Consider the following 21980-nt stretch of genomic DNA (forward strand, 5'->3'; position numbering starts at 1 on the left):
GTTATCGTATATGGTAGCGGGACTCCGAACCCTGAGGTTGAGAAGTGACAGCGCGATAATGTTTTATTACTAATTGGAGATCGGATTGTGGATCCGATAGAGCGTCCTAACGCAGGACCAGATGATGTTCATATTGAGGATGTAATGGTTGAGGATGTTGTCCTAGATGGGATTGTTGCTGAGGAGGATCTCGTGGAAGATCCTAACAAGAATGAATAAAGGACCATTGAGGAATTGATGACCATGGTTAGGGAAACTCCCAGAGGTAGGATTGGCCGGTCACTACCGGAGGTTCGTTCAAGTTTGTAAAGATAGTAGCCCCTTTAACGCGGCTTACTCGTAAGACTGAGAAGTTCGAATGGACAGAGAAATGCGAGAACAACTTTTAAGAACCGAAGCAAAGGTTGTTGACGTTCCCTATGTCGGCGTTGCCGGATGGAAAATGAGATTTGGTGAAGTGTAGTGATGCTTCGCATAAGGAATTAGGGTGCTTCTTATACAACACATCAAGGTAATCGCGTAAGCGTCAAGACAATTAAGGGAATATAAAATTCGATATCCCCACCCATGAGCTTGGGCTCGTGGCAATAGTTTTCCCCTAAAGATGGAAGGCACTACTTGTATGGAGAAAAGTGCGAGATTTACACAAGCCATAAGTGCTCTAGTACATTTTCACGCAGAAAGAGCTCAACATGCGCCAAATGAGGTGGTTAGAGCTAATCAAGAATTATGATTGGGAGATTTTTTATCATTCAGGGAAAGCCAATGTGGTGGCTGATGCCCTTAGTAAAAAGGAGAGACTCAAGATATTAATGTCTTTGGGAGAGTTTATAAGAGATTTTGAGAAAATGGAAATAGATGTGAAGGTAACCGGAGCCGGTACCGAAAAGCTGTTTGAGATTGCAATACAGACCGAATTTTTGGAAAAGAACATATTGTGCCAGAAAAAGTGATGAATGAAGGCAGAGAGTCAATGACTGGAGAAGAGATCCATACCGAGAAAGATGATAAGGGGATAGTGAGGTGTTCCTACAGAAATTGGGTTCCAAAAGTTCAAGAGCTTAAGGATGAGAACTTAGATGAGAGCCATAGTTTGAGGAATAAGATTTAGGGCAAACCCTGAATGTGATAGTCAGGGAGGTTGCCATCAAGAAAGAAAGAACCCATAACATAATAGAGTGGAAAACAAGGTTTTTAATGTATAAGATAGCCCCGATTATTGGAGAAGGTTGAAACATTTCATACTAAGGAAACAGAAAGTTGAGTAAGGAAAGGAGACCCGAGACGGTACTCCTATACGGCAATTTATGGACCTGTCTAGACAGAACTTAGACTATTATCCCCAACCACCACCTTGAGGAAACAATGCGGTAGGAAATTCTTTCAGGACCTTTAAGTCTCTAAGCTCTCAGAGTTCCAAGGAACAGGTTGACCTAGTCGAGGCAAGAGCCTGGCTAAAGGAAATAGAGGAATCATTTGAGATTCTGAATGATTGACAAATCACAAAAGACTATTTTTGTCACTTACCCTCCTAAGAGAGAGACCACCCGCTGGTGAAAGGCCAAGGAAGGCACGAAGCAAGAGATTATAATAAACTGATTTAAGTTCAGTCAATTGTTTTCGGGAAAGTAATTCCCAAAGATAAGGAGATAGTGTAAAAGCTTTGGAGCTAGAACAAAAGCGGATGAATATGATGAATTATGAATCTAAGTTGTAAAAGTTGTCAAGATTCGTTCTGAGGACACGAATCCAGAATGACAGGATGTTTGAAATCAATACTTATGTTGTGTTGGTTCATGAAATAAGGATAAGAGAAAGGAAAATAAAAAGAAACTGAAGTGGAAAGGAATATAAAGGCAATAGAGTTTGAGGTTTGATAAGGGAGTTGGGTATGAGGAAACCCTAAAGGCTCGTAGCAATAGAAATAGAAAAGTATGCATTCGTCAGGATGAGGGTGATTCACCATGAGTTAAAATTGATGGTTGAGGGCATAAGAGATACATATATTTTATCCCCTTTAAGTTGGGAGGATTCGAGGAAACCTTGAGATAATTCGAAGGATAAATAAGGAGACGCGGATAGACTGAGGAGACAAGAAAGTAAGAAATTAAGAAAATTGGATGGAGGAAGTGACCTTCAAGAAGGTGAAGTGTAAGACCGGTGGCATGATACCCAGAAAGGGAGATGCCAGATATGAAAGATATCCCAACATTGAGGTGACTGTTGAGATAAACAACAACAATAAATACGGAATTATTAAGAAGAAGTTCACGTTGAACACGACCAATATCTTCCAGAACATCCCTGTTGTCATTACCAAATTAGGCAAGCAAAGCAAAAAAAAAACCCGTTGTTATCTTTTGGAGGCCATATGGATTGACCCCATTTTGAATACAGATGTTATTGTGAAATTAGACATATACTATTGAGGTGGGAATGATGGCATAAGACACCCTTATCAGGGATATATGACTTGATTTATCCATGGAAGGATGCATGTATTTTTTTTAAAGGTGGAATTAAGGATAGAACATCGGTAACTTAAAATGAATCCTAGGGGAATGCATAAAGGTTGGCATTTCACCCTTAATAGGGATAGTATGATTTTTGACAGTATGAATTGGAAAGGATTAAGGTAATAACAACCTTTAAGAATTAGTGGAGATTTTTTTTTTCTTTTCAGAAACATATAGATAATGGTTCTAGTATTAGTAAATGCTATTTTGATATGCCCTTTATCTAGGGAATACAGGAGGAACGATTGAAGGATAACCTTAGAGGTTTTACAAGGAGAAAGGAAATATTCGAAATTCTCAAGAATAAAAATGTTGATAAAGGAAATATGACATAATTATAATGATGCCAAGTTGGGCACGTGTTAAACCACGAGAAAGTATGGATCGAACCAGTAAAGGTCAAAATTGTTCAGTGCAATTAGGACCTAAGATAAAAGATGTTCTAATTATGATTGAGAGTCAGTCATGGCAGTGATTAACCTCTAAAGACTGAGGCAATAACTTATGGAAAAATGGTGATTTTTTTTTACTCATCAGATTTTAAGGAAAACATCTTCACATAAGCTGTGATTGAAATAAGGTAGAAAATTTATTTGGAGGTGGTTAAAATGACATTGACTGTAAGGAAATTTTACTATCAGGAAAGGCCAAAGAGGTGGCCGACACTTTAAAGGTAAGAGGATAATTATAGGCACTTGTGCCAAAGGAATACAGTGATGATGGTTAAAGCTATGCAGATTGTATTATGGTTTGGAAGATTGACATTCCTTCTGATGACTGTGCAATACCCAACCGTAATAGTAGTTGGTAAAGGTTTAATTCGTGTAATCGCCATGAGCGGGCTATCTATCTCAGAAGATACTATCTTGAGATAAGTCAGGACCATGTTTCAAAAAGGACTAGACGAACCCTTGAGTTAAGTCTTCTATTTAAGGCATACGATTAAGAATGGTATTAACCTGCTATCGTTGCTTTGATTGAAACTCTTCTGCAATTTTGTATGCTTCATGTCATGAAAGTACGTCAGAGTTTGGAGTGTTCTTCATGAATCATGAAAGGTGATTATGTTAACTCCTTAGAAGAATTTAATACGACAGTTATGGACTCCGTATGGTTAGCTATTAAGATTCCAAGGAAAATGAATGACGACAGTAGGTCAGTGGTGGACCATAGTAATGCAGCAACGATTCTTTGAATAATGAGCCGATTACAACCGCGAGAGTTGTAGTGTAATGGATGTTGAGATTGGGTACCCCTAATCGGGTTGTGGTGATGTATAAGTTGTCGTTGAATAGACTGGTTAAGTAGATTATCTACCTATTGAATATTTATTCCTTCTTATCAATAGAGAGTCGTATTACTATACGAGGAAGGTTGCGATGCAAGCATAGAATTCTAGTAACGATGATGTCTAGAATGAGATCCCAGATTCGATTTTCAATGTCGAGGGAGTTTCAAAGGTGATTGTGTATAAGCTCGAGGAAGAGAAAGGGTCCATAGAATGATGGACGGAATAACGAAAATATTTAAGCATGTGAAATACGATGCGATAATACTTGATATATATACACATATATTTTGTTCTCCTATGACAAATCTCTATAGTTCAGAGGTAGGTTCCAAGCCAGATATTTTGTGGCAGTATATTTTTTTTCATATATGCAATTCTCTTCAGTTCGTTCTTTTCTCTTCTTTTCATTTCATATAAGCTGAGAAGAACAACCCTTCCAGAAGGGGAGGTATTGCCGAATGACTATCTATCTGTGTGATAGAAGCCTAGTAGGATACCATCTATTGTTTAATTGCTTGTCAAGTACTAAAGGCTGGCCACCTTCTGTACTAACTATGCGATATAACAAGTGTTCATGATAATAGTGATCTCTCAATAAATTCTTTTACTTCTATATGAAGGACTAAGCTTTCGAAGATAGAAGCAGCTGAAAAAGGAGTAGTAAAGTTGTGGTGGTATTCGGAATGGAAACACATTCGTGATACTAAGGTTGACGAGGTTATTAAAAGGTTATAGAACGCTAACGAGCAAAAGTATAACCAGTATAATATTAGGAACGGAAGGTAGTAGAGATACGAACTGGAAAAGAATGGGTATTGAGAAGCAAAAGCTCTAATGCTAAAAGCTATAATGAGAGTCTGTGCAATAGACTTGAAAGAAATTGGAATGATCACTTAACACGGATTGAGTTTTCTTACGACAATAGATCGTATGTCAGGTATCGAGATGTCATCTTATGAGATCCTTGAGGGAAGATAATGCCGATCTCCCTTATGTTAGGATGAAGTCGTAGAGCGCAAGATGCTCGGACCCGCAGTAGTCCAAAGGACCAGGGATATAATAGATTTAATCAGAGGACGGCTGGTAGTAACCCAAGATGGACATGATAAATATGTTGATTTGACACGAAAGGACAAGGAATAGGAAGTAGGGAACCTAGTGCTGTTATAGGTATTCCCTTGGAAAAGATGGATGAGGTTCGGAAAGAAAGGAAAGCTAGGCCCACGAATTGTTGGATCGTTGGATATAGTAAGACGTATTGGGAAGCTAGCATACGAGCTAGCCATACCCCCGAACCTGTAGCAAGTTCATAACGTGTTCCACATATCAATGTTAAGGAAGTGTAATTCGGATGCCAGATAAATAGGGGCATATGAGCGCATAGACATGCAACCTGACGTAACCTATATGGAGCAACCAAGAAGGGTTATAGAGTGAAAAGGAACAAGTGCTTAGGAGAAGGGTTATCAAACTATTCAGAGTTTGATGGAAGAACCACAATGTGGGAAAATTTACTCGAGAGTTAGAAAGTGCAATGCTAAAAGAGTATCCCTATTCATTTTCTATCTGATTCCGGGACAGAATCCTTTTAAGGAGGGGAGACTGTAATAACCCCAATTTTTGGAAATTTTTGAAACCCTTATGAATAGTGATTTTGCAGATTATGCTGAATGAGAAAACTTTTCATGCCACACTATGTAGGGGTTCTGTTATTGATCTTCTGGGATATTATTAGTACTCTATGTGGTATATAAGTGTATGTAAAGATCGTCAGAATCCAAATTCCGAACACTTTGATTTTTCTCGGAAATCCACTAGATACGGAAAAAATTGAGTATAAGGTAACAGGATAAAAATGATTTAAATTAAAGGAGTATAAGAGAGGATCATAAAAGGAATTTAATATATTGAGAAAGGTTAAGGAAACCTAAGTAATAAGATCCCGGGTATGATCCCTCAAACGATAAACGAAAACGAAAGTTAAGCGAACCGTATAACAGATCAGCGGTCATTAGGCAAAAAATTAGGAAGTTAATCAAAGGGATTAGAGGGGATGATGTCATCCAACCAATGAGAAGAGGACAAAGAGGGGAGGATGACACCACATGATGACATAAGCATGAAATAGGGAGGAAGGAGGTGTGGTTGAATTAGAACCACACAAAGTTCAAGGCTAAAAAGGTAATTAACCAAAACAAAAACAAAACTACATCGACCAAGCCAAAACAAATCATTTTCATCAAAACAAAAATTCTATTTCTCATCACCAAGAACATTGCTCTCGGCTTTTTACATTTTCAAAGGGAAAAATTTTCAAAATCCAAGATTCAAGCTTCCTAAATTGGTAAGATAATTCCCTAGTATTCCTTATGCATAGTTATGGCTATATTATGAGTTTAAGCCACCAATTCATTCTCTATCTTCTCCAAGAAATCAATGAAGAATACAATTAATAGTGATTTCAAGGTTTTTAACTTGATTTTTCTTGTTTTTCCTTTAAGATCCAAGCATCCCTAAGACTCCTCAAGGCTTCCTAAGGCTTCCTAGCTACTCACACCACTTCAAGGAAGGTATATCATCTCCAAACCCTAGTTTTACTTTGTATATTAGGATGATATTGGTTGTTATGGTATTAGAGTAGCTTAATGATGGTTGGTTTAGAGTTGGGTTGGAATGGTGGTGAATGAATTGTTGAGATCTTATGATTTGGTTAAAGAATGTAGTATAGTTTAAATTCAAGTTTTAGGATTAAGTAAATTGATTATAATGAGTTGATTTGGGGCTGATGTAGTGTGTTATGGATGGGCTTTGGTTGTAAGAATGGATTGGGGTTGAATTGTGGTGGATTTGGAATGGTATAAAATTGGGAAATCGCGTAAACATAGCCGTCGTAATGTCCGATTTACTTTAGACTGCTTTTGTTCATAACATTAGGACCCGAGAACACCTTGCTAGATTTTTACCATTGCCATGTTTAGATAGTTCATGTTACGAGCTTCGTTTTGATATGTAGTTCGTTTGATTCCGATGTACGGTTTAGGAGAAACGACCGTTTTAAGTAACGGCGTTTCGCGAACGAAACTTTTCCCCTCGCCTTACTTTGAAACATAGGTTAAAGACCAAAAAGGGTTAATTAATGTATGAAACAATTATGGTAAGTGTGTTAGGAAGTTGGTAAGACACTCGTGAAGGAATCGCCTTAAAACTCGTAATGGTTAAATTATTAAAAATGGTGGAGCTGAGGGTACTCGAGTGACTTAAGAGAATCAGTAATCGCAAAGCAAGCGTTAGAGTCTAAGTTGGTTAAAGTATAGATTTACAAGTGACTTTGGTTTAATTCCAACTTACTTGTTGTTTATAAGTTACCAGACTCGTCCCGAGCCATTGTAACCCCAGTCGCTCAGGCAAGTTTTCTATCCGTTATACAATTGTTGTGATGTATACACTTGTATATGCATTATCTTGTGATAGATGCATGATGGATAAATTAGAAAATTCTTGCGATATATTGTAGCATGTAATATGGTACATATGCATTCCTGTTTCGTATTCTTGCCATATATATTTGTTGGTTCAGTTGATAATACCTATGCTAGAGAATAGCGGTAATTTGCATATACCCTTAGTATAGGGACCCAAAGGTGAAAACATTTTCTAAAACCGGGAGTCGAGGATCCCGAGTAGATTATATATATATATATATTTATATATATATGGTTATAGTTTTCAAAACTATTAATCGAATAAGGTTTATTCGATAACTTTATATTATTTAATGAATATTATTTCAAATATTCATTCGAGGGCTTATGACTCAGCTTATTTATTTATTGAATATTATTTCGAATATTCATTCGAGGGCTTATGACTCAGCTTATTTATTTATTGAATATTATTTCGAATATTCATTCGAGGGCTTATGACTCAGCTTATTTTATTTATTGAATATTATTTGAATATTCATTTGAGGATCTATGACTCCGATTATTTGCTGAGATATATTCTTTATTTTATTAAAGAATAAGGTGTCGATAATCAAACTCACTTTTGATTATTCAAATAAAGATAGTACCTTCGTATAAGTATATCTTTGGTTATTTAATACTCATTTCAAGTATAAGTTTTACAACTTCTACTTCGAATATTTTTATAAGGATTATTCTTTATGGGAATATTATTTAAATAATAATATTCAGATATTTTCTAATATATTGGGACTGATTTATTATGTTAAATCAGCATCACTCCAAACATTCTTAAAAATGTTTTCGAGTCTTCAAAATGATTTTAAAAGTTAGAGCGGATCCCAAAACTCATTTTTATATTTAAGATCCTCCTTTCGAAGGAGATTTAAATACTCGCTCAAAACCTGAGGGATCCGGCTCTGTGGTGTGTTTTATATTCGCAACAAGGTTGCTGTCTTGATAAAAGAGTTTTTGATTACTTACCCAATACTCGGGAAGTAAAATTCTTGGAACAAGTTAATCCATTAACAGGCATCGTCTGGGAAATATCGGTGAGTTTTCCTTTCCAACTAGATACGACTTCTTGGTGGAGCCGTATCAACAAGTTTCTACTTGGGGAAAGGGGGGACGAGCTTTACGTTTCAGAGTCATGGATTTCATCTGAACTAGAAGTGGCGTAAGTGGTCGAGTGGCGCCGGCCCAGCCTTATTATATTGGCCCAAAATGGTCTGGAAGTTCCGCTAAGACGGTCCATTCCTTAGGAGTCCAGTGTTCGGTTGATAAGTAAATCCGACAGGTTCTCCTCTACATGTAGAAAATGGTGGGGTTGCACTACTACGACTGATCATCGTAAGTGGTCTTCCTGGCGCGGCAAACTCCTTTAATGAGTTCATCATCCAATTGGATATTTCTGCAATACTAACCTGAGCACTTCGATAGAAAGGCTACGGTTGGGCGATTGTTGAGTGTTGGCAGGGTCAAGTTTTCAAAATGATGTTTGCATCAAATGAAGTATCTCGTAACTTCATTTTATTTTGATGATATTTTAAAGATTTAATCTATTCAAATATGGTCTTGTAGTCTCATCTATGTGATGAACTTTTGAAACTAATTATAACTTGAACGGTGGTAGTTCAAGTAGTATTTGGAAAAGATATAAGTATATTGGAGTATCTTGTAACTTCATATTTTAAACTTATATCTAGTAAATGATTATCTTATGCATGTCAAAGATTTTCAGAAAAATGTTGAGACAAGGTTAGATATATGAGATCACCTTGCAACGATAGTTTTATACAGTTATAAACTGGAACTCTGTGTATATTATGCATGGAAGAGGACTTCCAAGATTTTGAAAAGTATATATGTATATATACTGAATATTTTGCGACTTCATCGCATTAAGATATCAAACTTGGTTCATTTCTTTTGACCAAGACTTTCATGAGTACTATGAGAAGGCTCATATACTGTAAATCATTATACATATTATTTTGGTGGGCTTGTTGCTCACCCTTGCTTTCTTCTTTCATCACACAACAACAGATAGAAAAGATGAACAGGACCAAGCTCCCGATTCGCGAGCGGATAGGAAACGTTCTGCAGTTTCCTATAGGCGTTGATGTCGCTGTAGCTGAGGTAGGAACTACCAATAGGCTAGGCTTTCAACTTTCGATGTACCAGATTTATGTATATTTATGAATTGTAATAATGGCAAAGAAAATGTAAATTTATTCAGAAAACCTTTTAAGGTGTATTGGCAGATAATTGTGGAATAAAATGACTTGTGATTATTTTTGGATGTTCATCTCTGAGACTATAACTTGTGGTGTGTGTGTTTATTGTGGGGTCACAGTACATAGTAGTTGATTAATTATTAAGATTGGGTGTTATTAAGGGAAATGGAACTCGTGACAACCCGGATCCCCGACCCCGGATTTGGGGGTGTTACACTTTTCTCCTTTCCTCTTGCTTCTTTGTTCCATCTCAAGTTCATGAGTCTTGAGCATTCCATAGATTTCATCAAGAGTTGTTTCATCAAGATTGTAGTTGTCTCTTATTGTCGTTGCCTTCAAATCCCAGCATTCAGGAAGAGCTAACAGGAATTTAAGGTTTGAATCTTCAAGATCATACTCTTTATCAACCAATGACAAATCATTCAAAAGTTTGACAAATCTATCATATAAATCATTCAATGACTCATTAGTCTTTGAGTCAAAATGTTCATACTCTTGAGTGAGTATTGTCTTCCTGTTCTTCTTAATTGTGTCAGTTCCCTGACACCTTATTTCCAGAGCATCCCATATCTCCTTAGCAGTCTTGCAGTTGATTACCCTGTTTGACATTACATTATCAATGGCACTATGCAGTAAGTGTCGTACCTTAGCATCCTTAGCAATTGATGCTATATCTTCAGCAGTATAATCACTCTTCTCCTTTGGTACGGTCTTTGCTGCTTCACCTGCAACTGCAACAGCGAGCTTGGTTGGTTTGTGAGGCCCTTCCTTGATTCTATCAAGGTATTCTGGATCTGTTGCTTCCAGGAACATGGTCATCCTTACCTTCCATATGAGATATTCAGATGGTCTCAGTATGGGAACTCTGATAGTCTCATACCGACTTTAAATTTGTGTCTTTGGAGGTTCTTCAGTTTTGGTAGGCTTAGTTGGAGTTTCTGTGTCAGACATGATTGTGTTTGGATCTTTAGCTGTATGTGTGTTAACAGATTAGCTCTGATACCACTTGTTAGGTCACACACACTGTAAGGGGGGTGAATACAGTGTATAATACAATCAAATCGAACTATAATATATTAAGTAACAGAAAACAAACTTTATTGAAATAATAAACTCTGTTACAGTATGGAACTGTTACCTCTCAGTGATGAACAAATATCACGAGAGCTGCTAGGGTTACAATGAATAATCTTCTTGAATATGATAACACTTATAGTGTAAACCCTATGTCTGTGTTTATATACTACACAGTTACAAGATAATCGCTAATTGATATGGAATATAATTCTGCTTCCTAAAACATATCAATCAGATATCTTTTCTTCCAAGTATTCCATTCTTCACGGAACTCCTTCTTCATGCATATCTCTTCTTATGTTTATCTTGATCTTCTTTCCTTTAATCAGCTACTGTCCTTATCTGATCGTCCTTCAACACTTAAGTTCTGATATCTAACTTCTAATGATTATCTCCTGATAATATAAGTACTGATATCCTTAAGTCCTGACTTCCAGTATAAGTACTGATCAATAGTTAAGTACTGATTTGTCCTATTAAGTAAGATCTGAAATCTATACATAAATTATATTATCCATGACATTATCAAATATATCTAACATGTATTGTAACACCCCCAAATCCGGGGTCGGGGATCCGGGTTGTCACGAGTTCCATTTCCCTTAGTAATACCCAATCTTAATAAATAATCAACTACTCTGTACTGTGACCCCACAATAAACACACACACCACAAGTTATAGTCTCAGAGATGAATATCCAAAAACAATCACAAGTCGTTTTATTCCACAATTATATGCGAATACACCTTAAAAAGGAATCTGAATAAATTTACATTTCTTTGCCATTATTACAATTCATAAATATACATAATCTGGTACATCAAAAGTTGAAAGCCTAGCCTATTGGTAGTTCCTACCTCAGCTACAGCGACATCAACGCCTATAGGAAACTGCGGAACATTTCCTATCCGCTCGCGAATTGGGAGCTTGGTCCTGTTCATCTTTTCTATCTGTTGTTGTGTGATGAAAGAAGAAAGCAAGGGTGAGCAGCAAGCCCACCAAAATAATATGTATAATGATTTACAGTATATGAGCCTTCTCATAGTACTCATGAAAGTCTTGGTCAAAAGAAATGAACCAAGTTTGATATCTTAATGCGATGAAGTCGCAAAATATTCAGTATATATACATATACTTTTCAAAATCTTGGAAGTCCTCTTCCATGCATAATATACACAGAGTTCCAGTTTATAACTGTATAAAACTATCGTTGCAAGGTGATCTCATATATCTAACCTTGTCTCAACATTTTTCTGAAAATCTTTGACATGCATAAGATAATCATTTACTAGATATAAGTTTAAAAGATGAAGTTACAAGATACTCCAATATACTTATATCTTTTCCAAATACTACTTGAACTACCACCGTTCAAGTTATAATTAGTTCAAAAGTTCATCACATAGATGAGACTACAAGATAATACTCGAATAGATTCAATCTTTAAATTATCATCAAAATAAAATGAAGTTATGAGATACTTCATTTGATGCAAACATCATTTTGAAAACTTGCCCCTGCTAACACTCAACAATCGCCCAACCGTAGCCTTTCTATCGAAGTGCTCTGGGTAGTGTTGCAGAAATATCCAATTGGATGATGAACTCATTACGGGAGTTTGCCGCGCCAGGAAGACCACTTACGATGATCAGTCGTAGTAGTGCAACCCCATCATTTTCTACATGTAGAGGAGAACCTGTCGGATTTACTTGTCAACCGAACACTGGACTCCTAAGGAATGGACCGTCTTAGCGGAACTTCCGGGCCATTTGGGCCAATATAATAAGGCTGGGCCGACGCTACTCGACCACTTACGCCACTCCTAGTTCAGATGAAATCCATGACTCTGAAACGTAAAGCTCGTCCCCCCTTTCCCCAAGTAGAAACTTGTTGATACGGCTCCACCAAGAAGTCTTATCTAGTTGGAAAGGAAAACTCACCAATATTTCCCAGGCGATGCCTGTTAATGGATTAACTTGTTCCAAGAATTTTACTTCCCGAGTGTTGGGTAAGTAATCAAAAACTCTTTTATCAGAATAGCAACCTTGTTGCGAATATAAAATACACCACAGAGCCGGATCCCTTAGGTTTTGAGCGAGTATTTAAATCCCCTTCGAAAGGAGGATCTTAAATATAAAAATGAGTTTTGGGATCCGCCCTAACTTTTAAAAATCATTTTGAAGACTCGAAAACATTTTTAAGAATGTTTGGAGTGATGCTGATTTAATAAAATAAATCAGTCCCAATATATAAAAATATCTGAATATTATTATTTAAATAATATTCCCATAAAGAATAATCTTTATAAAAATAATTGAAGTAGATGTTGTAAAACTTATACTTGAAATGACTCTTAAATAACCAAAGATATACTTATACGAAAGTAATATCTTTATTTGAATAATCAAAAGTAAGTTTGATTATCGACACATTATTCTTTAATAAAATAAAGAATATTATTAAATAATAAGCGGAGTCATAATACCTCGAATGAATATTATAAATAATATTCATTAAATAAAATAACGGAGTCATACATCCTCAAATGAATATTTAAATAATATTCATCAAATAATATGAACTGAGTCATAAGCCCTCGAATGAATATTCAAATAATATTCAATAAATAATATAAAGGAGTCAAAAGTCCTCGAATGAATATTCAAATAATATTCAATAAATAATATAAAGGAGTCATAAGTACTCGAATGAATATTCGAATAATATTCAATAAATAATATAAAGGAGTCATAAGTCCTCGAATGAATATTCAAATAATATTCAATAAATAATATAAAGGTGTCATAAGTCCTCGAATGAATATTCAAGTAATATTCAATAAATAATATAAAGTTATCGAATAAACCTTATTCGATTAATAGTTTTGAAAACTATAACCATATATATATATAAAATCTACTCGGGATCCTCGACTCCCGATTTTAGAAAATGTTTTCACCTTTGGGTCCCTATACTAAGGGTATATGCAAATTACCGCTATTCTCTAGCATAGGTATTATCAACTGAACCAACAGATATATATGGCAAGAATACGAAACAGGCATGCATATGTACCATATCACATGCTACAATATATCGCAAGAATTTGCTAATTTAACCATCATGCATCTATCACAAGATAATGCATATACAAGTGTATACATCACAACAACAATATAACGGATAGAAAACTTGCCTGAGTGCTCCCGGATAGGCTTAAGCTTAGAGCGGGTCCGATAACCTATGAACAACAACATAAGTCGGAATTAAACCCCGGTCGCTTAAGAAACTAGACTTTAACCATTTAGAGTCCTAACGTTCTCTTTCGCGCTTAACGATTTACTTAAGTCGCTCGAGTACCCTCGGCTCCCCCATTTTTAATAAATTAACCATTACGAGTTTTAAGGCGATTCTTTCGCAAGTGTCTTACCAACTGCCTATTACACCTTACATAAATGTTTCATACTTCAATTAGTCCTTTAAGGTCTTTAACCTATGTTTCAAAGTAAGGCGAGGGGTAATGATTCATTCGCGAAACGTCGTTACTTAAAACAGCCGTTTCTCCTAAACCGTACATCGGAATCAAACGAACTACATATCAAAACGAAGCTCATAACAGGAACTATCTAAACATGGCAATGGTCAAAACCTAGCAGGGAGTTCTCGGGTCCTAATGTTATGAACAAAAGCAGTCTAAAGTAAATCGGACATTACGACGGCTATGTTTACGCGATTTCCCAATTTTATACCAAACCAATTCAACCACCAACAATTCCAATTCACAATCCAATCAAAACTCCATCCATACCATACTACAACAGCCCCAACAAATCAATATTACCAATTCATACTTATTTCTCAATTATGAACTAAGAGTTTACTTAAGTTCATTGACTAATAACCAAGATTTCCAACTCCACAAATATCACAAAATCAACCAATCTCTAAACACACAATAATCATGCCTCTCACCAACTAAACTACTCATAATAAGCTTTAATCATGATTACACATCCATTACACTAACCCATCATCTAAACATTAGGAAATCTAAACAACAAAACCTAAAACTAAGATCATGAAGAGTTATACCTTCCTTGAAGCTTTTAATCCATGAAAGATCCTTGGAATGCCCATGGAAGCCTTAATCTAACCTCCTACAAGCTTGATCTTTCAAAGAAATCAAGAACACAAAAAATTAATTTCAAGAAGTACTATTCACCATCTTCTTCCTTGATTTATAAAAAAAGATTGGCTTGGAATTAGAAGCTTAAACTTATAGGAAGTATGTAACTATCCATGGGGAAGCTTAGATAAATACCTTGCCAAATAGTAAGTGGTGGAGCTTGGATCTTCATTTTTTAAGAAAAGGGGCCGAGAGCAAGATGAAGAAAAGAAGTGTTTTGTGATTTGTTTTGATTTGCCTTGGTTGCTTTTGTTTTGTTTTTGGTTAATTACCTTTCTAACCTTGACTTTGTGTGGTTTTAAATCAACCACATCTCCTTCCCCTTATGTCATGCTTATGTCACCTTGCACATGTCATAATGCTTCCACTTGTCCACACCTTGTGGTTTGATGATGTCACAATCCTTGGCTTCTTGTACAAGCTTGTCTCTTGGTCACTTATTTGTTTTACGGTTCGCTTATCTTTCGTTCTCGTTTATCGTTTGAGAGATCATATCCGGGATCTTATTACTTGGGTTTCCTTAACCTTTCTCAATACATTATATTCCTTTTATGATCCTCTCTTATAATCCTTAATTTAAATCCTTCTTATCCTGTTACCTTATACTCAATTCTTTCTGTATCTAGTGGATTTCCGGGAAAAAGCAAAGTGTTCGAATTTGGATTCTGACGATCTTTACATACACTTATATCCCATATAAAGTACTAATAAAATCTCAAAATATCCATAACAGAACCCCTATATAGTGTGGCATGAAAAGTTTTCTCATTCAGCAAAAACACTATTCATAAAGGTTTCAAAAATTTCCAAAAATTGGGGTTATTACAGTCTCCCCTCCTTAAAAGGATTCCGTCCCGGAATCAGATAGAAAATGAATAGGGATACTCTCTTAGCATTGCACTTTCTAGTTCTCGAGTAAATTTTCCTACATTGTGGTCCTACCACCAAACTCTGCCTAGTTTGATAACCCTTCTCCTAAGCACTTGTTCCTTTTCACTCTATAACCCTTCCTGGTTGCTCCATATAGGTTACGTCGGGTTGCATGTCTATGCGCTCATATGCCCCTATTTATCTGGCATCCGAATTACACTTCCTTAACATTGATACGTGGAACACGTTATGAACTTGCTACAGGTTCGGGGGTAGGGCTAGCTCGTATGCTAACTTCCCAATATGTTTTAGTATATCCAAGGGTCCGACACATTGTGGACTTAGCTTTCCTTTCTTTCCGAATCTCATCAATCCTTTCCAAGGGAATACCTATAACAACACTAGGTCCCCTACTTCCTATTCCTTGTCCTTTCGTGTCAAATCAACATATTTATCATGTCCATCTTGGGCTACTACCAGCCGTCCTCTGATTAGATCTATCATATCCTTGGTCCTTTGGACCAATGCTGGTCCGAGCATCTTGCGCTCTATAACTTCATCCTAACATAAGGGAGATCGACATTGTCTTTTCTCAAGGATCTCATAAGGCAATATCTCAATACTGACATATGATCTATTGTCGTGAGAAAACTCAATCCGCGTTATGTGATCATTCCAAATTCTTTCAAGTCTATTGCACAGACTCTCATTATAGCTTTTAGCATCAGAACTTTTGCTTCTCAATACCCATTCTTTTCCAGTTCGTAATCTCTACTACCTTCCGTTCCTAATATTATACTGGTTATACTTTTGCTCGTTAGCGTTCTATAACCTTTTAATAACCACGTCAACCTTAGTATCACGAATGTGTTTCCATCCCGAATACCACCATAGATTTACTACTCTTTTTTCAGCTGTTTCTATTTTCCAAAGTTTGATCAATCATATAGAAGTAAAGGAATTTGTTGAGAGATCACTATAATCATGAACACTTGTTCTATTGCATAGTTAGTACAGAAGGTGGCCATCCTTTAGTACTTGACAAGCAATTAAACAACATGTGGTATCCTACTAGGCTTCTATCACAAAGATAGATAGTCATTCGGCAATACCTCCCCTTCTGGAAGGTTGTTCTTCTCAGCTTACATGAAATGAAAAGAAGAGAAAAGAACGAACTGAAGAGAATTGTATATATGTAAAAAAAATATTGCCATAAAATATCTGGCTTGGAATCTAACTCTGAACTATAAAGGTTTGTCATAGGAGAACAAAACATATATGTATTTATATCGATATCAAGTATTATAGCATCGTATTTCACATGCCTAAATATTTTTGCTATTCCGTCCATCATTCTATGGACCCATGCTCTTCCTTGAGCTTATACACAATCACCTTTGAAACTCCCTCGATTATCGAAAATCGAACCTGGGATCTCATTCTAGACATCATTGTTACTAGAATTCTATGCTTGCATCACAACCTTCCTCGTATAGTAATACGACTCTCTATTGATAAGAAGGAATAAATATTCAATAGGTAGATAATCTACTTAACCAGTCTATTCAACGACAACTTATACATCACCACAACCCGATTAGGGGTACCCAATCTCAACATCCATTCCAATACAACTCTCACGGTTGTAATCAGCTCATTACTCGCAAAATCATTGCTGCATTATTATGGTCCACTACTGACCTACTGTCGTCATTCACGTTCCATGAAATCTTAATATCTAACCATACAGAGTCCATACATGTCGTATCAAATCCTTCTAAGGAGGTAACATAATCACCATTCCTGATTCATGAAGAACACTCCTGAACCTGACATACATACATGACATGAAGCAGATAAAATTGCAGAAGAGTTTCAATCAAAGCAACGATAGCAGGTTAATACCATTTTTAATCGTATGCCTTAAATAGAAGACTTAACTCAAAGGTTCATCTAGTCCTTTTTGAAACATGGTCCTGGCTTATCTCAAGATAGTATCTTCTGAGATAGATAGCCCGCTCATGGCGATTACACGAATTAAACCTTTACCAACTACTATTACGGTTGGATATTGCACAGTCATCAGAAGGAATGTCAATCTTCCAAACCATAATACAACCTTCATAGCTTTAACCATCATCACTGTTTTTCTTTGGCACAAGCGCCTATAATTATCCTCTTACCTTTAAAGTGTTGGCCACCTCTTTGGCCTGTCCTGATAGTAAAATTTCCTTACAGTCAATGTCATTTTAACCACCTCCAAATAAATTTTCTACCTCATTTCAATCACTGCTTGTGTGAAGATGCTTTCCTTAAAGCCTGATGAGTAAAAATAAAAAAAATATCACCATTTTTCCATAAGTTATTGCCTCAGACTTTAGAGGTTAATCACTGTCACGACTGACTCTCAATCATACTTAGAACATCTTTTATCTTAGGCCCTAATTGCCCTGAACAATTTCGACCTTTACTGGTTCGATCCATACTTTCTCGTGGTTTAACACGTGCCCACCTGGCATTATTATAATTACGCCATATTTTCTTCATCAAAATTTCTATTCTTGAGAACTTTGAATATTACCTTTCTCCTTGTAAAACTTCTAAGGTTATCCTTAAATCCTTCATCAGGTACACCCTAGGCACAGGGCATATCAAGATACCATTTATTAATACCAGAATCATAGTCTATATACTTCTGAAAAATTTCTCCACTGATCCTTAAAGGTTGTTATTACCTTAATCCTTTCCACTTCAGTTTCTTTTTATTTTCCTTTCTCTTATCATTATTTCATGAACCAACACAACATAAGCATTGATTTCAAATATCCCGTCATTCTGGATACGTGTCCTCAGAATGAATCTTAACAACTTTTAAAACTTAGATTCATAATTCATCATACTCGTCCGCCATTGTTCTGGCTCTAAAGCTTTTACACTATCTCCATAACCTTGGGAAGTACTTTCTCGAAAAAATTTGACTGAACTTTAATCAGTTTATCATAACCTCTTGCTCCGCCTTTCTTGGTCTTTCACCAGTGGATGGTCTCTCTCTTAGGAGGGTAAGTGACAAAAATAGTCTTTTGTGATTCGTCACTCATTCAGAATCTCAAATGATTCCTCTATTTCCTTTAGCCAGGCTCTTGCCTCGACTAGGTCAACCTGTTTCTTGGAACTCTGAGAGCTTAGAGACTTAAAGGTCCTGAAAGAATTTCCTACCGCATTGTTTCCTCAAGGTGGTGGTTGGGGATAATAGTCTTAGTTCTGTCTAGACAGGTCCATAAATTGCCGTATAGGAGTACCGTCTCGGGTCTCCTTTCCTTACTCGACTTTCTGTTTCCTTAGTATGAAATGTTTCACCCTTCTCCCATAATCGGGGTTATCTTATACATTAAAAACCTTGTTTTCCACTCTATTATGTTATGGGTTCTTTCTTTCTTGATGGTAACCTCCCTGACTATCACATTCAGGGTTTGCCCTAAATCTTATTCCTCAAACTATGGCTCTCATCTAAGTTCTCATCCTTAAGCTCTTGAACTTTTGGAACCCAATTTCTGTAGGAACACCTCACTATCCCCTTATCATCTTTCTCGGTATGGATCTCTTCTCCAGTTATTGACTCTCTGCCTTCATTCATCACTTTTTCTGGCACAATATGTTCTTTTCCAAAAATTCGGTCTGTATTGCAATCTCAAACAGCTTTTCGGTACCGGCTCCGGTTACCTTCACTTCTATTTCCATTTTCTCAAAATCTCTTATAAACTCTCCCAAAGACATTATTATCTTGAGTCTCTCCTTTTTACTAAGGGCATCAGCCACCACATTGGCTTTCCCTGAATGATAAAGAATCTCCCAATCAATATTCTTGATTAGCTCTAACCGCCTCCTCTGGCGTATGTTGAGCTCTTTCTTCGTGAAAATGTACTAGAGCACTTATGGCTTAGGTAAATCTCGCACTTCTCTCCATACAAGTAGTGCCTCCAATCTTTAGGGCAAAACTATTGCCACGAGCCCAAGCTCATGGGTGGGGATATCGAATTTTATATTCCCTTAATTTTCTTGACGCGTACGCGAGTACCTTGTTGTGCTGTATAAGAGCACCCTAATTCCTTATGCAAAGCGTCAATACAAATCACAAAATCTCCTTTTTCCATCCGGCAATGCCAACATAGGGGCCGTCACCAACCTTTGCTTCAGCTGTTAAAAGCTTTTCTCGTATTTCTCTGTCCATTCAAACTTCTCAGTCTTACGAGTAAGTCGCGTTAAAGGGGCTACTATCTTTACAAACTTGAACGAACCTCCGGTAGTGACCGGCCAATCCTACCTCTGGTAGTTTCCCTAACCATGGCCATCAATTCCTCAATGGTCCTTTATTCATTCTTGTTAGGATCCTCCACGAGATCCTCCTCAGCAACAATCCCATCTAGACAACATCCTCAACCACTACATCCTCAATATGAACATCATCCGGTCCTGCGTTAGGATGCTCTATGGGATCCACAATCTGATCTCCAATAACTAATGAAACATCATCGCGTTGTTGCTCCTCAACCTCAGGGTTCGGAGTCCCGCTACAATCTACGATAACGAACTACGCTTCTATCACGATATTTATAAGGGTTCCCATAAGGGTTTTAACTGTCAGTACTACGTTAGGTAGCCCGACTATGAACTTGGCAAGAGTTCTTATTATCTTAGTTATTATCTTAACGTCACATCATCTCTGAGGTTTATAACGCTTAGCTCTGATACCACTTCTGTAACACCCCCAAATCCGGGGTCGGGGATCCGGGTTGTCACGAGTTCCATTTCCCTTAGTAATACCCAATCTTAATAAATAATCAACTACTCTGTACTGTGACCCCACAATAAACACACACACCACAAGTTAAGTCTCAGAGATGAACATCCAAAAACAATCACAAGTCGTTTTATTCCACAATTATATGCGAATACACCTTAAAAAGGTTTCTGAATAAATTTATATTTCTTTACCATTATTACAATTCATAAATATACATAATCTGGTACATCAAAAGTTGAAAGCCTAGCCTATTGGTAGTTCCTACCTCAGCTACAACGACATAAACGCCTATAGGAAACTGCAGAACGTTTCCTATCCGCTCGTGAATTGGGAGCTTGGTCCTGTTCATCTTTTCTATCTGTTGTTGTGTGATGAAAGAAGAAAGCAAGGGTGAGCAGCAAGCCCACCAAAACAATATGTATAATGATTTACAGTATATGAGCCTTCTCATAGTACTCATGAAAGTCTTGGTCAAAAGAAATGAACCAAGTTTGATATCTTAATGCGATGAAGTCGCAAAATATTCAGTATATATACATATATACTTTTCAAAATCTTGGAAGTCCTCTTCCATGCATAATATACACAAAGTTCCAGTTTATAACTGTATAAAACTATCGTTGCAAGGTGATCTCATATATCTAACCTTGTCTCAACGCTTTTCTGAAAATCTTTGACATACATAAGATAATCATTTACTAGATATAAGTTTAAAAGATGAAGTTACAAGATACTCCAATATACTTATATCTTTTCCAAATACTACTTGAACTACCACCGTTCAAGTTATAATTAGTTCAAAAGTTCATCACATAGATGAGACTACAAGATAATACTTGAATAGATTCAATCTTTAAAATATCATCAAAATAAAATGAAGTTATGAGATACTTCATTTGATGCAAACATCATTTTGAAAACTTGCTCCTGCCAACACTCAACAATCGCCCAACCGTAGCCTTTCTATCGAAGTGCTCTGGGTAGTGTTGCAGAAATATCCAATTGGATGATGAACTCATTACGGGAGTTTGCCACGCCAGGAAGACCACTTACGATGATCAGTCGTAGTAGGGCAACCCCACCATTTTCTACATGTAGAGGAGAACCTGTCGGATTTACTTGTCAACCGAACACTGGACTCCTAAGGAATGGACCGTCTTAGCGGAACTTCCGGGCCATTTGGGCCAATATAATAAGGCTGGGCCGGCGCTACTCGACCACTTACGCCACTCCTAGTTCAGATGAAATTCATGACTCTGAAACGTAAAGCTCGTCCCCCCTTTCCCCAAGTAGAAACTTGTTGATACGGCTCCACCAAGAAGTCGTATCTAGTTGGAAAGGAAAACTCACCAATATTTCTCAGGCGATGCCTGTTAATGGATTAACTTGTTCCAAGAATTTTACTTCCCGAGTGTTGGGTAAGTAATCAAAAACTCTTTTATCAGAATAGCAACCTTGTTGCGAATATAAAATACACCACAGAGCCGGATCCCTCAGGTTTTGAGCGAGTATTTAAATCCCCTTCGAAAGGAGGATC

Source organism: Apium graveolens, chromosome 4 (genome assembly GCF_009905375.1).
Source record: "Apium graveolens cultivar Ventura chromosome 4, ASM990537v1, whole genome shotgun sequence".
Lineage (NCBI taxonomy): Eukaryota > Viridiplantae > Streptophyta > Magnoliopsida > Apiales > Apiaceae > Apium > Apium graveolens.